At 31.9% G+C, this 21,818-nt stretch overlaps 1 protein-coding gene across 1 annotated transcript in view; it reads left to right on the top strand.

The window, feature by feature from the left end:
- LOC113511618 (netrin receptor UNC5C-like) overlaps window positions 1-21,818 on the top strand; it is a 136,741-nt gene that overhangs the window by 37,455 nt on the left and 77,468 nt on the right. The window lies entirely within an intron of this gene.

The following is a 21,818-nucleotide window of genomic DNA, read 5'->3' as shown; positions in this document are numbered from 1 at the left end:
TAAAATTATTTAAATTACAATAAACTAAACTAATAAATTATTCTTAAAATTTTAATACATACATACATATCTCTCACGCCTGTCTCCCATTAAATAATTAATATTATTTTATTATTAAAATTTTCTACGAATCGAGAATTAACCCCTAACTTCGTATGTGACATAGACGAAACTAATACATTCTGTGAAATGAAATCTTTTTGAAATTATTTCTTACATATGCTTTTTATATTTTTTTCTTTATAATAAGTAATAAGAATTAATCAGATAGTTGTTGTTATGTAAATTTTAATATAGATCTACCCACATTGAAGCTTACATCTGGCCATAGGTTATTTTTGTTTGTTTTTTCTATCTATCTTTATTATATATTTTTTCCACAAGATTTCTGTCATTCTTATTTTGCGGGCGTATCTTTCGACTATCAAAATAAATCATAATGACATCCTAAAATTGACTAAGATAAGATGGGATGGCATATATAAAAAAGACAAAAATTCTTAAATAAATAAATACAAAACAAAACTATTACAAATAAATATTATCTAAAAAACATCATCAGTTATTTACTGTTATGTTTTTGTTATTTTAGTTTGCAATTGTTTTATAATATGTTATATATTAATGTAGATCTATTATATATAATCTACATACTTAATTACTTAATATTTATGAACCATAGCTATATTTTTATATCTCAAATACACAATAACTCAAAATTTCCTAAGAACTTTTTCATTACTTAATAACTATCTGATAATTTACATTAAAAATGTGTTAAGATACAATCTTTGGAAATAAATGAGACTACCAGACGATTAGTATCAAATATAAGATTATTTATAAATATTATTGAAAGGACAAAAATAGCTCGTTGCACCCAAACACGTTGCCCACCAAATTGCACTGTCACGTCGAACTGACACTAGATTTGATACAAAGCGTGACAGCTTATTCCGCGCGTGACATGCTACCCCGCATCACTATGAATTTATTCCCGTCTATACATTTTGTCCATGTCAGATAATTATAAAACAAAATAAAACACTTTTTGATTGTAATTCTTGATTTATTAAAAGGCACTTCGAGTCACAACTCTTCAGTATTTTAAAAATCTGATTATAGATTCAAGTAAACTGGGATGTCATAGCGATTTTTACAAAACTGCATTGTTATTTATTACAAATAGATCTATCAAAGATTTCTTTGTAGTTTGTACACCAATAGTAAACTAAATTAATCCGAGATATGGCTATTGCCATATGAACCCAGAATAGAAAAGCCCCCTTAAAGGAATTTAACGGTAGAAGAATAGATAGTAGCACTTTTTAAACACCTCTAAAGCCTAACTGCGGTTACCAACTTACCTGCCAAGCGTGGCAACTACATATTGGCAAAACCCCCCCAGTAGGGGGAGACCTATGTTCAGCAGTGGACAGTTAACGGTTGATATAATAATGCTGGCTATTGCTGTATCTATTGCTATTGTATTTTTATCTATTGCATAGCTTCTTCTAGCTTTGCCTTCCTGTCACATCGTATTTTAAATAACAAAATGTAGGCATATCAAGTGCTATGTACAATACAATGGTAACACCTCAACAAATGTCTCCGACTACACGATCAGGAAATACTTTTTTTTATGCAATTCAGAATGGCAAACAAGCTGACGACTCGCGTGGTGAAAAGTGGTAACCGTCACTTATAGACATGAGTACATACTAACGTAAGCATATATATTTATTTAAAATAAAATGTTTTTATAGAACCGTATCATTTTCCATTATAAATTGGAAAGTCTATCAGATATTTCGATATGGCACGAACAGTATTGTATCTGGCAGGCGTACCGGCGTGTTACAGATTTGTAAAACTTTTTATACTGAATGTAATTTATTGTTTTCATTTTTTTTTGTAAATACCTGTAGGGTCACTCTTGAAATAAATTGCAATAGATCGATATTGAAATTGAGACTTGCACTCTCGAATTGCATTACTAGCGACACAATGGTTCCATACTGTTCTGATAGATGCATATTAGTGCAACTTGTCAATGCAAACTATTGTAAACCGATCCCAATTATAATTTAATTCCTAACTGTTGTTACATGAGTGCAGTATAAAATGTATGATTGATATCGAATTGACATCGACAATGGAATGGCAATCCCACCCGCGCCATCGGCATACACCGGCGGGGCACCAGTGAAGGATGATAGGTGAGGATGGACCAGGTCAGTTAGCCTATTGTGACGAATTCAACAAGAATTGTTCACGATGGTTTCTAGGGGGAACCAGGTGGAAGTCGACCTAGTAGGGCATATTGCTAGCAATGGGGCTGTCAAACTCCATTGCTAACAATCCCTTTTCCCTCTATCCCTTGTGTTGCAGGCCTACCCCAAGTGTCCATAAGCTACGGTGATACTTTACCATCAGACGGGCTGTATGCTTGTTTGCCTTGTATAAAATTTGACAGACGGTAGTGCCAACATCCTAAATTACTATTTGGAGGTTACAGCTGTTTTTAAATATACCAAACATTTCTATCCCATGCCAGACATAACATCCATTCTGTGTCCGACGCATAATTCCGCGGGGATAAAATCAAAACAAACACTGTGGAACTGGGGACGAACTAATTTGCATAATGTAAAAATGGCCGTCACACATGTGACACGTAGGTGTTCGTAAAAATTACTAAAACTCATACAAGGATATAGTAATTTGAAGGGTGCCTTTGTATGTGTACAACGGAAATTTTATGAACATACTATGTCTGTTGGAAACGACAAAAAATAAAATATAATTTTAAAAAAAAAAAAAAAACAAATGGCAGTCTCCTATAATATTTGGTAATAATATAAAACTTAAGTCCAGACTACTTTCCCCGAAATCTGAAAGTAGGTAAAGATTTTTTATTTTATAACTTGATCCCATATTTTTTTCGATTGATTTTTTATTAATATTATATTAATAGTAATAACTGTCATAACAATATATAACAATTGTTAATATTAATGTTATAACAATATGTTCTAAATGGATGTTATTTTTGACTGAATCGAACTGCACGTTTGTTCTAGGCACGAGTTTGGAATATATTAAACACTATTCATGTCACTTTTAGGAATTAAATTTTGTAGTTGAGGCACGATCGTGTCGGTGCACGGAACTTGTTTTTATAGAAATTTATAAATTTACACACATTGCAACATTTCTGCCTTCCATTAAATATAATTGTTTTAAGGTTATATAATTGAATAAATAGGACGGATAATGGTGATGATGATGTTAACTACCTATGATATATATGATGAAATATATTTTTTATGCAACTTAGAATGGCAAACAAGCTGGCAGCCCACCTAATGGAAAATGGTAACCGTCACCTATAGACACGAGCAGTATCATGGATATATCAGAGTATACTGTCTCGCCCATGATACCCCCCGTGCATTGCCTTAAATGGATTGATGGTAAGAAGTCTTTTTTATGCAATTTAGCATGGTGAAAAATGGTCGCCTATAGATATGAACAGTACTATAGATATAATAGATAAGAAACAACTCTTCATGCGTTTTCATTCCTTAGGACTAAAGTTTTACGCCTTTGTGGTATGGTATGGTATGGTATTTCTTCGCCATATCTTTGTCTTAAAACCGAAATACAGCCATTCGAACACAAATACTTCACAATAGAAACACGAATGAGACAGAGGTATTCAAACAAATAAAATTTTTATACAAAGTCTGTCACTGGTTAAAATTTATTTACTTTATAAACCTTTATATTTTTCTCGTTTACAACATCACATACGAGTATGTGATCGATAAACGCCCTAAACACCAGACACCATGCTACGACTACATGTATAATTACTAAAAGTATAACAATTTAAACCCAATTCGTTATACTAAAGTCAAAATCATTGGGGTGACGCACAAAAGCAACACTTCATATTTGTTATTACGAGCACTGCGCGGGAGGGTGCCATTCATATTCAAATCACTCTCAAATCTACAACTATTATTATGGCCAATGCATTGTGTTGCTCCTTAGGGACCTATATCATTATTCGTGCGCGTCCTTCAAATCATGCCCAACGTAAAAGTATTGTTGTGTTCAGAATCTCTGGACGCCAAGCGTGGGCCAAATTATTGTCACGAGGGTGATTCGAAAACGCTCTATATCACTTTACAACGTATTTACAATCCTCCCCATTCATACTGTCATCATTAATACACATTTTACGGTTTATAATACCATAACACTTGAATGGAAATTATAGCTCCGATGTTTAGATCCTAATAAGAATTTCACGCGGTGATTTACGGACGTAGAAGAAAAAAAAAAATTAAAAAATTTCCAATCGAAAGGCGCTGTAATAAATTTAAAAATAAAATTATACAGTCCATAAAGGTCCATTAGCAATAAAACATTAGTGCGGTAGAATCAAAAATTCATCGACTCCTTTAGTGAATAATTTATGTGACGGTAAACATTTTATGTTCCATTAATGTTGGATTGGATTCTTCTATCAGTTTGCCTAATGCAAGTGGCGCCTAAATTCTGGATCGACAACGGACGTGGCCCGCTCATAAAGTTTTGTCCCAAACAAACACCAACTTTTAGCACCCTCCCAAGCTTTGTTTTTTTAATAACCATGTTCTGTTTTGTCAGGATTAACTTCGGTAGTTCCAAAATATTGACTCTATCTATCCACAATGCTGTTGCAAGATGTATTTTTTTAATTACCCCGTCGTTACTTTTTTTTTTGTTTTACTACAAGATATAGTATTAGTAATTTTGAAGCTAAATTTACAGAAAATTCTATAGGTTACCCAAAATTTTACAAAAAACAATATATTTTATTAAATTATACAAATTTTCCATTTTTTATGCTGTTTTTTGGAGCAAATAAAGGGTTATATTGACGTTTCTCTACTTAAAAAGTTTCCCTTTGATGGGGTTATAATAATTAAATTGTTCTGAAATATTGTTTTTTGTTAAGAGCATCATTTAATAACCGTTGATCGATACAATCGTTAGTAAATGCATAGCTGTTTTAATGTTTATACAAATAATAATAGAATGATTAAAATTTTTATACAAAGAAATAAGAAAGGAATTACTGGTGATCACCTAGTTTTATTATATTAAATTCTAATTATGCCTGATTGATGATGATGAATGAATGAATGAATAACTTGATTTGCTTGAATACAGATTATTAGAAGTATTTAATGTTAAAAAACAGAATCTCTGTATTCAACCGCGTGACGTGCGAATAAATATTTAATTTAGAACTTCTCCTTAAAATAATCTTTAAGTTTGAGTAAAAATATTTCTCAGTAAGCCAATTGTAAATTTTCTCATTAATTTTTTTATCTGTCAGATCCCTGTATTCTGTTGGTAAATAATTATATATTTTAACTGTCAAATAGTAACAGTTTCTGTTGGACAATGCCAAGGCTATGTTGAGGTACTATAACTGCTTTCTATATATATACAAAAATAATTAAAAATTACTTGAAATTTATAAAAAAAAAAGTCTAAATAAAATTATTTTGTTGTTCATATTGTTTTAACTTCATTTTCACGATATTGAAGACTAAAGACCACACAATTTCACGAATTATAAAAAATTTATATGCAATACGTGCATTGTTGAATAGGGTCCTTACATCACTCAGATAGCTCATACAAACAGTTATAGAGTAAAAAGGCCATGGAAGCACATTATAAACTCATATCGCCTAGCGTTTCCGTTGATGGTGTCAGAATGATAAATTCCGGATACGACAATACCATAAGCTATTGTTTCAAAGACAACAATGTAGACAGATAGAAAAAAAAGTGAATAACAGACGAAGTTGAATAAATCTAAATCACATTCGAAAACTTATTTTCAATAATCCCAACATGCCCTTATACACGGTCCGTATAAAACATCGTATTGTTTATTAAAAAAAAAAGAGTATTAACGACGCGTTGCCATTATATTTTGTCAAAACATCGATTTTAATTTTAAACTTTATTGAAATGCCCATTGAAAATACTGAAATGTTGTCCGAATGAGTCCCCACGGTATGAATATTTGGTTACAGTGAAGTACACACGAAAGTTATGTTTGACTTGTATCATAAAATTGAATTTGATCTCTCGAGTTGGCGTCGAAATTTGAAAATATTCGGCGTGGCAAATTTGTTCGGTTGTTTTTACAAGTGTTTTTAATTAAATTCGCACAACGGAGTTGTTATTGCGCACGGCCTTTCTACAGAACGTGCCTTATCAATGGATGCGTCAAAACTGACGCTATCAGCTAAAAGCCAATGCCACAAATGTGTTCAATTAAGCTTCGTGCACCGCAAAAGCGTAAATCATCTCGATGTTAATATTTCATATGGATTTTTGCACGCAAATCATTCTAGTGTAGATTTATGTTTGCAAAGTGTAACTTTATTGTTAACTTTATTCAATTAGTACAAAATAATATAAGTGTATGTGCATATTAATAAGTTGTTTAGTAATAAATCAAATAATTCTCAACATTAATTTTAAACTTAATTATACAATATTATCATACCTACTTGTACTACAATTAATCCGTTACCTTAAGGTTGTCTTGAAAAGATTGCTCTCAGCAATAAGATCGCTTTACTGTACTTACACAACTATATCGTTGCATTTATTAACTGTCTTACTTATTTCCTATAATGTATGATGCAAATAAAGTATATTCATTCATTCACCTTTTATTAGTTAATTGACAATTTGCTAAATACAAATTCAATAATTTTGTTCCGACATTTGTGATATAAATGTCCACTCTGACAGAATTCATAATGTTTTTATGATACACATACACTCAGATAAGTGGGCAAAAAAAATCAACGTTAAATGCCTATCGAAAGTGAAGCAAATTTAGAAATTTTAACAAATTTGTTTCATGCTATTATCATATAGCGTATATCAATCTTAACATTAACAATACATACTCACCATCGGCTGAGAATCCATTCTCACACCTTTGAATCAGAGTGGTCACATATAGTGCAGTTTCAGAGGAGTTCCCCCCACCCCCCACCCTCGCGAACACTCAGATTGTGGAATGATCTTCCTGCCAAGGCTTTCCGTAGAAACTACAGCATTGGATTCTTAAAAAAACGTATTGGGGTTTCTATAGGGTCGGTAACACGCGCGTGATATACCTGGTGTTACAACGTCCATAGGCTACGGTAATCCCATTTACCATCAGACAAGCCATATGCTTATTTACTACCATAGTAGTATAATAAAAAAAAATGAAAATACCCTATTTATTTAATCTATTAAAATGTTTACGCTACAACTTTTTTTTATGCAACTTAGAATGGCAAACAAGCTAACGGCCCACCTGATGGAAAGTGGTAACCGTCGCCTATAAACATGAGCAGTATCATGGACATAACAGAGTGTACTGTTTCGCCCACGATACCCCTCATGCGTTGCCATTCCTGAGGACTCAGGTGTTATTCCTCTATACCCTGTAAATTCACGCCATATCCCACCCTTCAAACCGAAACACAGCCATGCAAACACAACTGCTTCACAGTAGAAACACGAATGGGACAGGAGTACCCAAGCAATCGACTTTTGTACAAAGTCTTCCTCTGGTAAAAGATTCAAATCCACATGATACATTTAAAAAAAACATTATAATTTTTTTATTGAAAGTCGGTTAAAACGCCATCACACCTGAACCCTCGTTGACGATTTATTATACCGGTACATCCTTTATAATCGATCGATCATGTTATAACAAGCTTCATAATCTTTATTCTGATACCGCCCACATTGACCCGGCATCGTCTTCAGACGCTGAGTAATGCATCAATATATCAACCAGATACGTGAGACAAACAATTAGTGTAGTAACAAGTGTACACCGGAAACAATTACGCCATAAAACGTGTCAGGTGTTGCCATATTCATAAACAACCCGACTTGTTTGATTAGGGCTCTAATACCGGTGGAGCAGTGATAAAGATGTTCCCAAGAGAAATTTCACCGTCATTACGGATGTCGGATTACTAATAGTTGGGGATTGTGTTCAGATAACATAATCTAACATAACGCAGTAGTTTTTAGTAATGGCAATAACGCATACCATAGGCATAATGGGTGTTTACCTCTGTAAGTTAAGATTTTTTTAACGGATGAAAATGGAATGGTAGTCTCGACTACGCTATCGGTATACACTGTCGGGGCACTAGTAAGACATGATAGGTGAGGATGAAAGCAGTTCAGTTAGCCCATCATTATGAATACACCAGAAATTCAGCACGATGGTTTCCAGAGGAGACCACGTGGAGGTCGACCTAGCAGTGTATATAGCTAGCAATGTAGCAAAAACTCTCCCCCCCCCCAAATAATGGATTTTTAGCTCTATAAGCGATGTTTTTTTTAACGGATGAAAATAGAATGGTAGGCCCGACTGCGTTATCGGTATACACTGTCGGGGCACCAATAAGAGATGAGAGGTGAGGATGAAATTAGATCAGTTAGTCCATTGAGACGAATTCAAAAATTAATCACGTTTTTCAGAGGTAACCGCGTGAAGGTCTACCTGACAAGGTATATTGCGAGCAATGAAACTGTTAGAGCCAAATACTAACAATCCCTTTCCCCTATAAGCGAAGGTTACCACATTCTATCACGTGGACCTTTAGCTTTTTTGCCATTCTAAGTATTATAAAAGAAATATTATATATTTTAAACGTCACTTAAAATTATTTCATAAATGGAACATAAATACAATCAAAATACAATGCATTATTCGAGCTAGATAAAAAAAGATCGAAGAAAATAGAAAGAAATAAAAGTAGTACCTAATGCTGACAGCTATAATTAGGATAACAGCTGGCACGATAAAGAAAGGTTATAATTCAAACAAAAACTTAAAATTGCAAATAGAAAAGTTAAAAACAATCCATTAAAACACTGAAGTATATATACCTACCTATATTTATATATATATATATATATATATATATATATATATATATATATATATATATATATATATATATATATATATATATATATATATATATATATATATATATATATTCGCACTGACAGTTTATTGATCTTATAAAAGATAACAAACTTCAACTTTGAACAATTTTCCATTATAAATATTATTGTTCAGTAATCAGTCTATTGGTTTCTGTAAACTTTGAAATTTTGCATTTAAATTCTGCCTTTACTAAAAGATTTTATATTCTATTAATTATGTATTATTGTGTTTAATGTACAAGCAAGTAGACAAAATATTTTAAGTCCAGAAAGTGCTAATTCGTCGTACGATTACTCGTATTAACAAGCTAATTTTATGCAAATGAAATCTGATATACCCATAAAATCTGGTATTCTATAACATAACCACTTACCATCAGGTGGGCCGTATGCTTGTATACTACCTCAATGGTATAAAAAACATAGTAATATTACGTAAAATATATAACTTATAAAATATAAATTAAAATTTTCTAACATAAAAATAAACTAATAATTTTGTATCATTAAATATTTCACCAGAGGGAGACTTTGTACAAAAGTCGTTTGTTTGGGCAACTCTGTCCTATTCGTGTTTCAACCGTGAAGCAGTTGTGTTTGTATGGCTGTGTTTCGGTTTGAAAGGTGGGATATAGAGTGAATTTACTGGGTACAGAGGAATAACAGGTCCTGAGTCCTGAGTCCTCAGGAGTGACAACGTATGTGGGGGGTATCATGGGCGAAACAGTGTACTCTGTTATGTCCATGGTACTGCTCATGTCTATAGGCGACGGTTACCACTTTGCATCAGGTGGGCCACCAGCTTGTTTGCCATTCAAAGTTGCATAAAAATAAAATATAAAAAATATATCTAACAATATTATTTTACTAATGCATTTTAGAATAGATGAATGTATCCAAGTAGTAATAGATGCAGGAGTGAACTAACAATAGTTGGACGTTGCAACATGCTCGCTCATAAAGAAAACAATAACGATGTCCGTGAGATAGGGCGAAGAGGACGTAAAAACTTCTGTCGGCGCCCAGAAAAAGATGCCATGATAAAATTATAAGCGCCACGTCTGCTCACAGAACGAGTTTGTGAAATAGGTGCTGTGAACGTAACAATGTATTAAATTTATCGTTTTAAATTATTTCTATTTGATTTTAACTTTAAGAGTTCCACTGCTAAGCAGTTTGCGTTTTTTTATTAATAGCAAGCAATCTGACCCGGTTTCGCAAGGGTGGATAGGTAGAAAGATAAATTAGATAAAATACAGCCCATGTTACTCGCTAAAAAAGTAATTCTTTAAAGGTGAAAGAATTTTTATAATAGTTAAATATTTTTTTAGTATATCCATTACAGAATTATGTTTATTACGAGTATATTTTTTATACAATTTAAAATGGCAAACAATTTACCAATTTATTTTATTTTTGATGTATTAACTTCAGGTTTAAATTAAGCGTAATTTGGTAATCTTATTATTTAATAACAACACAGCAATATTGTATATACTTACAGTTTTTCCATGTTAATATATAGTTTTTTCTCCTTTACTTTTTTTGCTTAAAGCAATAAATTTTTGAAATATTTACAAAATTTCATATCATAATAGCCAACAAATTTTGCACGAATAATTATATTAATATTGAAAAAAAAATATTAAAAATAATAACTGTTAGTGTATAGGTAATACAAATTAACAACTTAAATAACTTCTTTGATTAATGAAATAAATCTAATAAGTACACAATGAAACAATACTATTATGTCTTAGTGTCGACAATGTGTAATAACCACTTTAAGTTAATGTATAATTCGATCACGTCTTTGAATGGCCTGCGCAGCCGAGCGGACTGTCTTCAAAAATTTTTTGTTCATCAGAATACAGAGACATACAAGAGCAGTTTTGACCTCTAAAAAGATTAAATAAATGTCATCGAATTTAGAATTGTAAAAGAAACAACGTAATATTATATATACCCAAAAAGTATGGTTGATTTAAGACCTTGGCTTCTTGAAATCGACTGAAAGTATCGCCTTTTTTTTATATGTGGTTTAAAATAAAGAAGAATTTTAGTATTTTTTTATGTATTTACAGGATATATAGAGTTTTAAGAGAAAGTTTCAAATAACTGTCAAACAAACAAAATTCATTTTTTCCTTTAGTTTTTAGGACATAACAACAATCTCTCCTGTACCCAGTTCTTAATGGTCCAATGTAAAAAAGTGGCCTTTGCTTGTTTGCAGAATTTTGATATTTAAAAGTATAATACATAAAAATACATTCGAACTGTCGATTCTGACTCTGACCGAGTTTGGGCGTGCGGAATCCGCAGACGAATTGTAAATTATAGCTCTAATGAAATCCAACTATATGGATGACTTTTTTGTCCGCACCTGTCGTCAAATGCCGATGCCACAACAGGTACAAAACGTCCAAAGGAATACGATAAAAATGCGTCCCGTCTGTTATAAATATTCATTCGAACGATCCCAGTGTGGGGGTGTGGTAAGTGCTAGAAATATGGGGTTTGTCAAAGAGGAGCGCAATCATAATTTTTATTTGGAAATTTACGCGTGTGTAAAATACGACGCGGCCATTTGCATGAGAGACGCCACTGATGAATGTGACGGGGAGAGTATAAGATTACTTGGTAATAAATAATGTCTGAAATTTCATTCTTCAGAGTTATCTCTTCACGCGTCTGCTGAAGGCGAGGATATATCAACAATTTCTCATCTAATATTAAGATCTGTTAAATGTAATCAAGATGAAAAGCTTTTTTGATAGATTGTAAACTATATAATGAGCAGCTAATACATTATCGCTCGACAACATGATCTCTCTATCGAGTTAGTAAACATACAAGAAAATGTATTGGCAGTTAATTCTGAGATTAAGGTGAAGTAAGCACCTATTTGAAAAGCATACAATCTAACAAGTAGATTCTCGAGGGATTTATTGATAACCTGTTATGATTGCTATTTCATTGGCACTATAAACTAGTTGTTTCTTATGGTTTAGTTGCATAAATAAAATTATTATATATACGTTAATGTAGGATTTAATTTGTGTAAATACCAATGTTATTCTTCATTCTTTATTGTACACAAAAGGTTATTGAAATGTAAAAACAAACATAATAGTGCACATAGGCGAGCTTATCTCCAATAGAGATTTCTTCCAGCAAACCCAATATGAGAAAACTGACAGTTCATTAGTAGTTACAGTCATACATGTGTACCAATCGACTTAAATGTTATAGTAAAAATAAATTAATCCGCTGTTTAAGCTTAATTAAGCCACAAATATATATTTAAATTCAGATCATCTTTATTCAAATAAATATGTTTACAAGCACTTTTAAATCGTGTTTTTTTTTTAAATCTACTGCAGGGTTCGGAAGGTTATTATCTGTTCAGAATATCTCGCAAGAAACTCAACAGTTGCTCTTTTAAATCTCTGTTAACATTATGTGTATTTATTTAAATGTACTATGTCTAAAATTACATGATCATTAAAAACCCGTGCATGATCGACGAACAACCCGCACGCTTGTCATTTATATAATCGTTTAGTATATCATATATAATATAACATATATATATATATATATATATATATATATATATATATATATATATATATATATATATATATATATAAAATCATGATTAGTTGTAATATTATATAAATTTTATATCAGTAAGATAATCGAATCGTGAAATTAAATGTGGAAAATGGATGTAGAAACATAAATGTTAGTGAATTTTTTATGTCTTTTTTCATATTTGGTTATAAAATAACTACTAGAATCTGTATCGTAGTTTCGTTAATATATTTATACTAATTATTGATAAACTTTTTATTATATTGCTAGGTTTTACCCGCGACTTCGTCTGCGTTGCGCGGATATCTTCACAAACCAAGATAAAAGCAAAGAAGTATCAAAATACACATATATTACAGAATTCCTTCTTCAGATCGTATAGTATATGTATACCAAATTTATGTATAAATTTATATATTATATAATGTATAGAACAAACATCCTTACCTACAAATTTATAATATTACGAATTATATCGTTACATTAGTTTTTATTTAATACAGAAATAATAGTACTAGAATAGAAAAAAAAAACCAAACCGTACCTTGCTTAATAGATCGCCCAAAACAATTCCAATATGCACTGGGATGGAATCACAAAAAATATACAAGCCAGAGTTTTTTCAAACTCCAACTTTACGTGGGTCGTGTTACCCACTTTTTTTTTATTTTTAAGGACATTGATTGATTGAACCTTATGGCACATCTATGAGAAACATCGGAGCTCGGGCCATTGTTTTTTTTTTTTTATAACTAACAGACTTTTTAGAGAATCTTTTAAAACTTCAAATCTATTCCCAACTCATTGTGTCTTCATTTAGATAATTTCACTCGCTTTTCATCACTGTCTTAGTCTTTTTTTAAATTGATTACTTAGTAAATTGACGAATAAATACTTGCTTTTACATTTTTTATCTTATATTAGTTTGAGTTGGCTTTTAAATAATAGTTGTTTCCGAAGTTATTGTGACCTTTTCTAAATTATTTTTAATTTCAAGATTATATTTTAGACATATGCATATTAGTTATTGTGCGTGAGTACGTGCGTGTGCGTGCGTGCGTGCGTGTGTGTGTGTGTGTGTGTGTGTGTGTGTGTGTGTGTGTGTCTCTCTCTGTGTGTGTGTGTGTGTGTGTGCGCGCGTGCGTGCGTGCGTGCGTGTGTGTGTGTGTGTGTGTGTGTGTGTGTGTGTGTGTGTGCGTGCGTGCGTGCGTGACTGTGTGTTTGTGTGTGTGTGTGTGTGTGTGTTTATATGTGTATGTATGTGTATAAATATAAATTTAGTATATAAGTTTGCTACTATTTAAAAGTATAGTATAAAGTTGTATGTAAAAGAGTGTAGAGCTGCAGGCAAACTGCAAAGCAGTTTCGCGGCATTAAAATATGTATTGTCTATGTAACTGTTTACTTGAATTACATAAATAGCTTTTGTCCGCGATTTTGCACACTGTACTTGTAGATTTTAGAAGTTTTACCTTACTTTTAGAGGTTGAATTTTCAACTGTTCTTATATTCGTCTACACTTTATTAAGAAATTATCTGCAAAATTCAAGATTATAGATTTAATAGTTTAGCTGTATGCTAATATATGGGTCAGTTAGTCAATCAGCGTCCTCTTTGATAAATGTATATATATAATAGATATAACAGTATTGTGATTGTGGAATTTTTTTTCCATATCTATCCGTGAGAGTCGAAGAGAAAGAGCAAATATTTTTAAGAGTAAAACTAAGACTTAAAGAGCATTTTCTATCTCTATGAACATATATTTATTTATCTATATGTATAGGTATATTATATATATGTATATTTATGTCTATATATGTGTATATATATATATATATACGATTAAATATATTACAATTAGTTATGTATAAACTTAAATTTGTCTAGTTCTTTTGTTTGAAAATTATCACAATATTGTACACCGCTCTTCCCGCTGACATTGATGCTCCTTTCCGCTTAAAGAGAGACTCAGAGTTAATCTCGCCTTTGTACATTCGATTACCTCTGTCATATTTGCATGTATAATTATTATGTACAATAAAGTATATTTGTGTGGATGAAAATAAAATAAAATTGTTGTAATTATTTACTATGCCATCTAATTACATGCAACACATGAAATTTGTTTAAACTAATTTAGTTTTACTAAAAAAAATGTACTCCTATAATGATGTTGTCCATTCGGTGGTTCTTTCCTATTATAATTAAATGAATTTCACTTAATTTAAATTCTAATTATGCTTACCGACCATAAAATACAAGTTAAAACTCATGAGAATTGCGTTAATGAAGTTATTTCTCAGGAACTTTTTGAGTTACAACTTGATGTGATCACATGTTGAATAGTTTAATATAAAATGGGAAATACCAAATGTTTTCTAATAAATACGACTATTTATTAGAAATAGAAGAATTATTATATAAATATAAAAATGTTTATTAATATTATAAAGCTCATTGTGAGTTTGTTTGTTTAATATCTCATAGCATTTAAATAGTCACTATGGAATTTGGTATGGTAAATATGGAATGAAGAAGGAAATAAGTTTCTTTTAATTCCGGTATAATATATCCTAGTCTTAGTGGATTATTATGGAATGGTAACCTCACCTGTGCTATCGGTATACGCTAGCCGGGCACCAGTGAGTGTTGATAGGTAAAGATAGAACCAGATCAGTTAGCTTAACGTGAAGGATTCAATAAGAATTAATTACAATGGTTTTCAGAGGTAACTATGTAAACCAAGGAATTTTATTAGGGCCTAACTGTCCTATTGCTAGCAATATACCCTATCAGGTCGATCTCCTCACGGTTCTCCTTGGAAACCATCGTAATTAATGTATTATTGAATTCGTGACGATGGGACGACTGACCTGCTTCATCTACAGCTAATATCTCTCACTGGTGCTCAGCCAGTGTATACCGACAGCTTAGGTAGTGGACCAATTCCATTATCTTCTATTAAAAAAAATTACAGTTGTAAGCATATTAAATTGACTTATATTTCAATACGTAAAATGAAATTTTACGTAACATTAAAAGATAAATTTGCTTGCTTTATTTTATATATATATATATATATATATATATATATATATATATATATTTTTTTTATTTTATTTGGGATAACATCAGCTTTTTACCAAATTCATTACATATTATATTACATTTACTACATGCTAGCTAATTTTAGTTATCCACAGTGTAAAACATAAGCATTCGTTAAGTGAATAAAACCATAACTCATAAATATCCATGGTCGAATTTCCACTGGGCGACCACTAGTATATTTTATTCTTAAATTAACTTCCTCAATAGATATAATAATATTTCCTATAAATCTCTGAAGGAGATCAGATATAAAAAAAAATATTATGATAATAAATATGAGACGTGTATAGTTTTAATAACGTTGGGATCAATATATATGTACATGATACAAATATTTATTTATGAATGAAGTCAAGTCAAAGGGCAATAAATTCGGGAAGATAAAAATATATTTTTATTTTATTTATTTATGCTTTTGTATATACACTTTTAATATAGGTATTAGATTATAACAAGTATATATATATATATATATATATATATATATATATATATATATATATATATGTCCTCAGGAATGGCAACGCATGGGGGGTATCATGGGCGAAACAGTATACTCTGTTATGTCCATGGTACTGCTCATGTCTATAGGCGACCGTTATCACTTTCCATCAGGTGGGCCGTCAGCTTGTTTGCCGTTCTAAGTAGTATCCATTTTATTTTTGTAAAATTCATTTTTATCTTTCATATTAATTTATAATATTAATTCAAATTAATTTATTATTAAAAAAATAGTCGGATGATCCCTGCATAGAATAGGCAACTTCTTTTCCTGTGGGTGCCATAAAAGGTGATATTTTTTTCTTAAATTTCTTTAGAAATAGCTTCTAAAAAAACTAAACTAAAAATATTTTTCTCGATATATGATAAATAATAAAAAAGGCAATGATGATGATGATGATATGATAATAAGGTCAAAAATACCCAATATATCACTGTCCTATATTATTAAGATACGGAGAAGCATACGAAATAATGCAAACAGTATGCCCCCGGCTAGAAGGGCAAATACACAAATCCTCTACCTTACATATTATTATATAGGACAAAAACAAACTTCTGCTTGTATATTCTTGTCTTATCTCACACTAGTCTACCGACGTCTTCACATTTTTCTTTTTACTGGACTTTTAAACAATGAATGTCGTGATTACTTTACGATAAGTATCGAAATATTGAGCAGTATAATCTGACTGGTCCTGATTCTATTCAATATAAGGTTTTAGTTTTAAAATCCTATCATTACCTATATAAATAAATATATTTTGAATTTGATTAACATATAATTTTTGGGCATTCAATGTTATGATGGAAATTTCCACCATTATGCAAAGAAGGGTTAATTACTCAGACATATTTTTATTTATAATACATTTTTTTTTCTCAATGTAGGGCAATATATATATATATATATATATATATATATATATATATATATATATATATATATATATATATATATATATATATATATATATATATATATATATATATATATATATATATATATATATATATATATAATGGAGTACTTATGAATAAATAAAATATGCTAAATATACTAATCGAATTATTATTATTGGATGTATTTATATTTATTTATATCAAATGATCTGTGACTATTTATACCATAGGCAGTATATACCATTTGATATTTTATTCTATATAAATCATATATTTTTTTATACAACTTAGAATGGCAAACAAGCTGACGGCCCACCTGATGGAAAGTGGTAACCGTCGCCTATAGACATGAGCAGTACCATGAACATAACGGAATATACTGTTTCGCCCATGATACCCCCCATGCGTTGTCATTCCTGAGGACTCAGGTGTTATTCCTCTGTACCCAGTAAATTCACGCCATATCCCACCCTTCAAACCCAAACACAGCTATTCAAACACAACTGTTTTACGGTTGAAACACGGATGGGACAGAGGTACCCATGCAAACGAATTTTGTACAATCTCCCTCTGGTTAATAATAAAATAACATAAGAATAATAATGATAAAAGTACCCCTCTTCTAATGGTATCTGTTATTTTATTATTTATTTAGCATAAGATATCAAATGATAGCAAATGTGATGGACACACACAATGTATTTTATTCATATTTCTTTTTTATTATTATTATATTTATTAAGGAATTTCGCGATTGGCTCTTGGCCACAACAGAATGTAAGTGTTTTGCTCTTTTGAGGGCAAAGCAATAAACTGAGTTGTGACCATTTTGTGTTACTGTGGCACACGCATGAAAGAAGAAGCGAATCTGAGCCATCTGCATTCTCCTTGAAATCGTATTAAGTGGATTTTTTAAGAAATGTAGAAGAAAATGTAAATATAGATAATAAAATTATAACTCCACCTATGTATATTTGATTTAATGGGAGTAGGGGGTTAGTTGACACTTTGCTTGCCTGTACAGGGTCACTCTGGATTCTTCTTTTCCATTAAATGTCAGATATTTCGAATGTAAAAGAGTGAATGATTTAAAATCCAATTACAAATAAAACGGATTAGGTCAACAAAAATGCAATTATAATGAAATATTAGAACATAACGGGCCTTACGTGACGCAGGTCAGTCCCTGCAGAGCAAAGATATCTTGGATATGTCTAGTGATGTAACGAGTCAAGCTGAATCGGATAATAACTCGAATACTTACTAAGTACTCGAATCCAATATACAGAATTCGCATACATCAGCTTCAAATACAGATCAGTACGTGCAGAGCAAAGACATTTTACGTATATTTAGTGACGTTGACTAATATATGTTGATTCGGGTAATAACTCGAATACCTATTAGGTACTCGAGTTCAATACATGCATATGTGAGTTACAAACGCGGATCTGTCTATCTGACTGTAAAAACATCTTAGGAATACCCAGTGATATACCGAGCTGTAGATATTCACATACTCGTGTATTTAATGTACAGAATTCAAATACACGTTATTCGAATACTTATACATAGTATCGCGTACTTACGATAATCGAATAATAGTTGCGATTTTTATCTTAGTTTTTATATGTGTATCAATTTTACCGTTTCTGTTACTTTTTCTTAAGTATTAAAACAAAATTTATTAAATTATTAACCGATTTTAATGAAATATTCGAATACTCGAACAGTACTCGAATACGAGTTCGAGTTCTTTGACTTGAATCAGAACTCGATTATTTTTTTCTAACGAGTTCCAAAATACTCGAATATAAAAAAAAGTCCGTCTCGACACATCGTTAGGTATGTTCCCTTTGGGTGAAATAGGACACTCAGTCAAGACACGCTCTGGTAGGCTTGTGAGTTGTACGACTAGACAATATTTTGTTCGTGTAACATAATTTGTTTTCCTGATAGGACGGGATGGGGTCCCTACCTATTATTTGTTTTGACTAACACCATAAAGGAAACGTCATCGTATTTCTTTTATATTATTTAATAGTTATGAAAGGGAACAAAAGTTAGCATTTGCGTGTAAGTGGATATCACGATATAATGAATTACATCACCATCATCGTTTCAACTGTTATCTGTCCGCTGCTGAACATAGGCCTTCCCCATAGACTGCCATAAGGAGCGATCCTAAGCCATCAACAGCCACTGACTCCCTGCATTTGGGGTCGTCACTCCACCTAGTGGGGGGTAATCCTACACTGTGGGGTAAGGAATTGTTAGTAATGGAATCCCCATCACTAACAATCCCTACTTCTCCCACAGTCCCATTGCTAACAATATACCCTAACAGGTCGATCACCCCGTGGTCCCTCGTGGAAACCATCGTGCTGAATTCCAAGTGTATTCATCACGATGGGCTAACTGACCTGCTTTTTCATCCTACCTATCATCAATCACTGGTGCCCAGTCGCGTATACTGTTAGCGCAGGTGGAGTTACCATTCCATTATCATTTATTTAAAAAAAATCCTACGCTGTGTTTGCCTTTTAATGATCGAGGAACGGGCAATAGCGTTAACTTTTTAAACATCACCAAAACCTAACTTCGATTGTTGTCAACCATAGCAACTATTGGTAAAACCTTCCCAATAGAAGGAAGCCTACGTTTAGCAGTGGCCAATTAACGGCTATTATGTCAATGACGATGACGAATCCATAAGAGTAATCTCTTAAGCAATAACTACTTAGCTTCTCAAAATAGAACACTGTTCTAATAACTGTAAATATTTTGACACAGACACTGATATTAGTTTAAAAGGAACATGTCCATGGCTTAACGAACTCATATTACGAAACATGCATGGATTACCGTCAGATTTCAATCCACATGCAAACCAGTTCCACTTTCGTATTACCAAATTGGACATCTTGCTGACTACACGAATATAATGTTTCACCATTTCGTATTTCTTCAAAAAGACTTCTGCTAGAAATTCGATAAGCATAAGTAACTTTTTTTCTCCAGATATATTTGTATTTAATGCAGTGTTATTTATCTAATTTAATATTTCAATGTAAGATCATAGGGGGAAAGGGATTGTTAGTAATGGAGACTGAGAATCCCATTGCTAGCAATATACCCAACCAGGTCGACCTCCTCGCGGTTCCCCCTGGAAACTATCATGGTTAATTCCTGATGAATTCATCATGATGGACTAACTGGCCTGTTTTCATTCTCATCTGTTACCCTTCACTGATGCTCCGCCAGCGTATCCCGTTAGCGCATTTTCACCCATCAAAAAAAAAATGTAAGATCATATCTACTATGAATTTCTGAATGTATTTCCGAACCGATACGATATCGTGACCTTCAAGAAAAGAGCATATTTCAGGCCGCCAGTACACCTGCAATGCCTTTAGTGTTGTGGGTGATCATGGGCGGTGGTAGTCACTTACCATTAGGTGAGCCGCATGCTCGTTTGCCCTCTGTGTTGTAAAAAAAAACTTATTTCTTTAATTTATTATTTATGCAAATATCCTCAATGTATGTTATTATGGAAAGCAAAACGTAAAGAAAATAGTGTAAAAAGTCGCACGGTTTGTAGTAAAACATTTGGTATTCGAGTCATATCTTATATATTATCCACTCATCGATTTTTTTAAATTTTACTTTTACAAATGCAATGCGTATGGTCTCAGCGTGGTGTGGACCATCTCTTCTTTTCACATGGGTGTCGTAAGAGGCGACTAAGGGAACTTAATGATCGAGGACTACGCAGCAGCGTCCCGCTTAAAACATAACCCAAATATAACTGTAATAACCAACCCGCCTGCCAAGCATGACAGCTGATTGATATAGATAGATAGATAGATAGATAGATAGATAGATAGATGTATTACTTACAGCATACAAATCACAATAGTATACATAAAAAGCGAGATAATATAATAGTAACAAAATACACCGATTGGGAAAGGCCAATGTCCAGCAATGGACAATTCATGGCTGATATCATAATAATAAATATTATAACATCTCTTTTCAAAGAGATCTCACGCCGGCTGGTGGAAATCTCTGGTGACTAGAAGGCTGGCCTATACTTTAGTCAACGCATTTCCATTGCTATTCAGCGTGGAAATGCAGCAAGTATCCTAGGCACCCTACCAGCTGGCAGTGATCTCAAAGAAATTTTTTATCTTTAATTATATAATATTTTTAAATTTTTTAATGTTATATTGGATTAAGTAATATTTTGTTATTATTTCTTCTTATAACATCCTTAGTGCAAACATAGTTTTAATAATAATAATAAAATACAAATACAAAATGAATCCTTTTTGTGTTTACATATAAAATAAATCAACAAACACATTTTCGGTTCTATTCTGACGTTCATTCGTCACTAATATTTCTTTTGAAACCTTAATACTTGAACAACGTAAATCCCAAACCGCTAGTCTTTATCTCAATTTATACCATTTACTGTTTACATTTTTCTGTTTAACGTTTTTTTTTTCTATTTTTGGTATGAAAAATGAATGCGCTCGTATCAAATAAAACATCATTCTAATCCCGGGGGAGGCTTGTAAGGTGGAATATTATTGTTATTTATTAAAGTCGTTTCTTTTCTAAATAGAAAAATATGC

The sequence above is a fragment of the Galleria mellonella genome, unplaced genomic scaffold (genome assembly GCF_026898425.1).
Source record: "Galleria mellonella isolate WM207_F2 unplaced genomic scaffold, CSIRO_AGI_GalMel_v1 utg213, whole genome shotgun sequence".
Lineage (NCBI taxonomy): Eukaryota > Metazoa > Arthropoda > Insecta > Lepidoptera > Pyralidae > Galleria > Galleria mellonella.
Note: the sequence above shows the minus strand (reverse complement) of the source record. Positions and strands in the feature narration are given on the sequence as shown.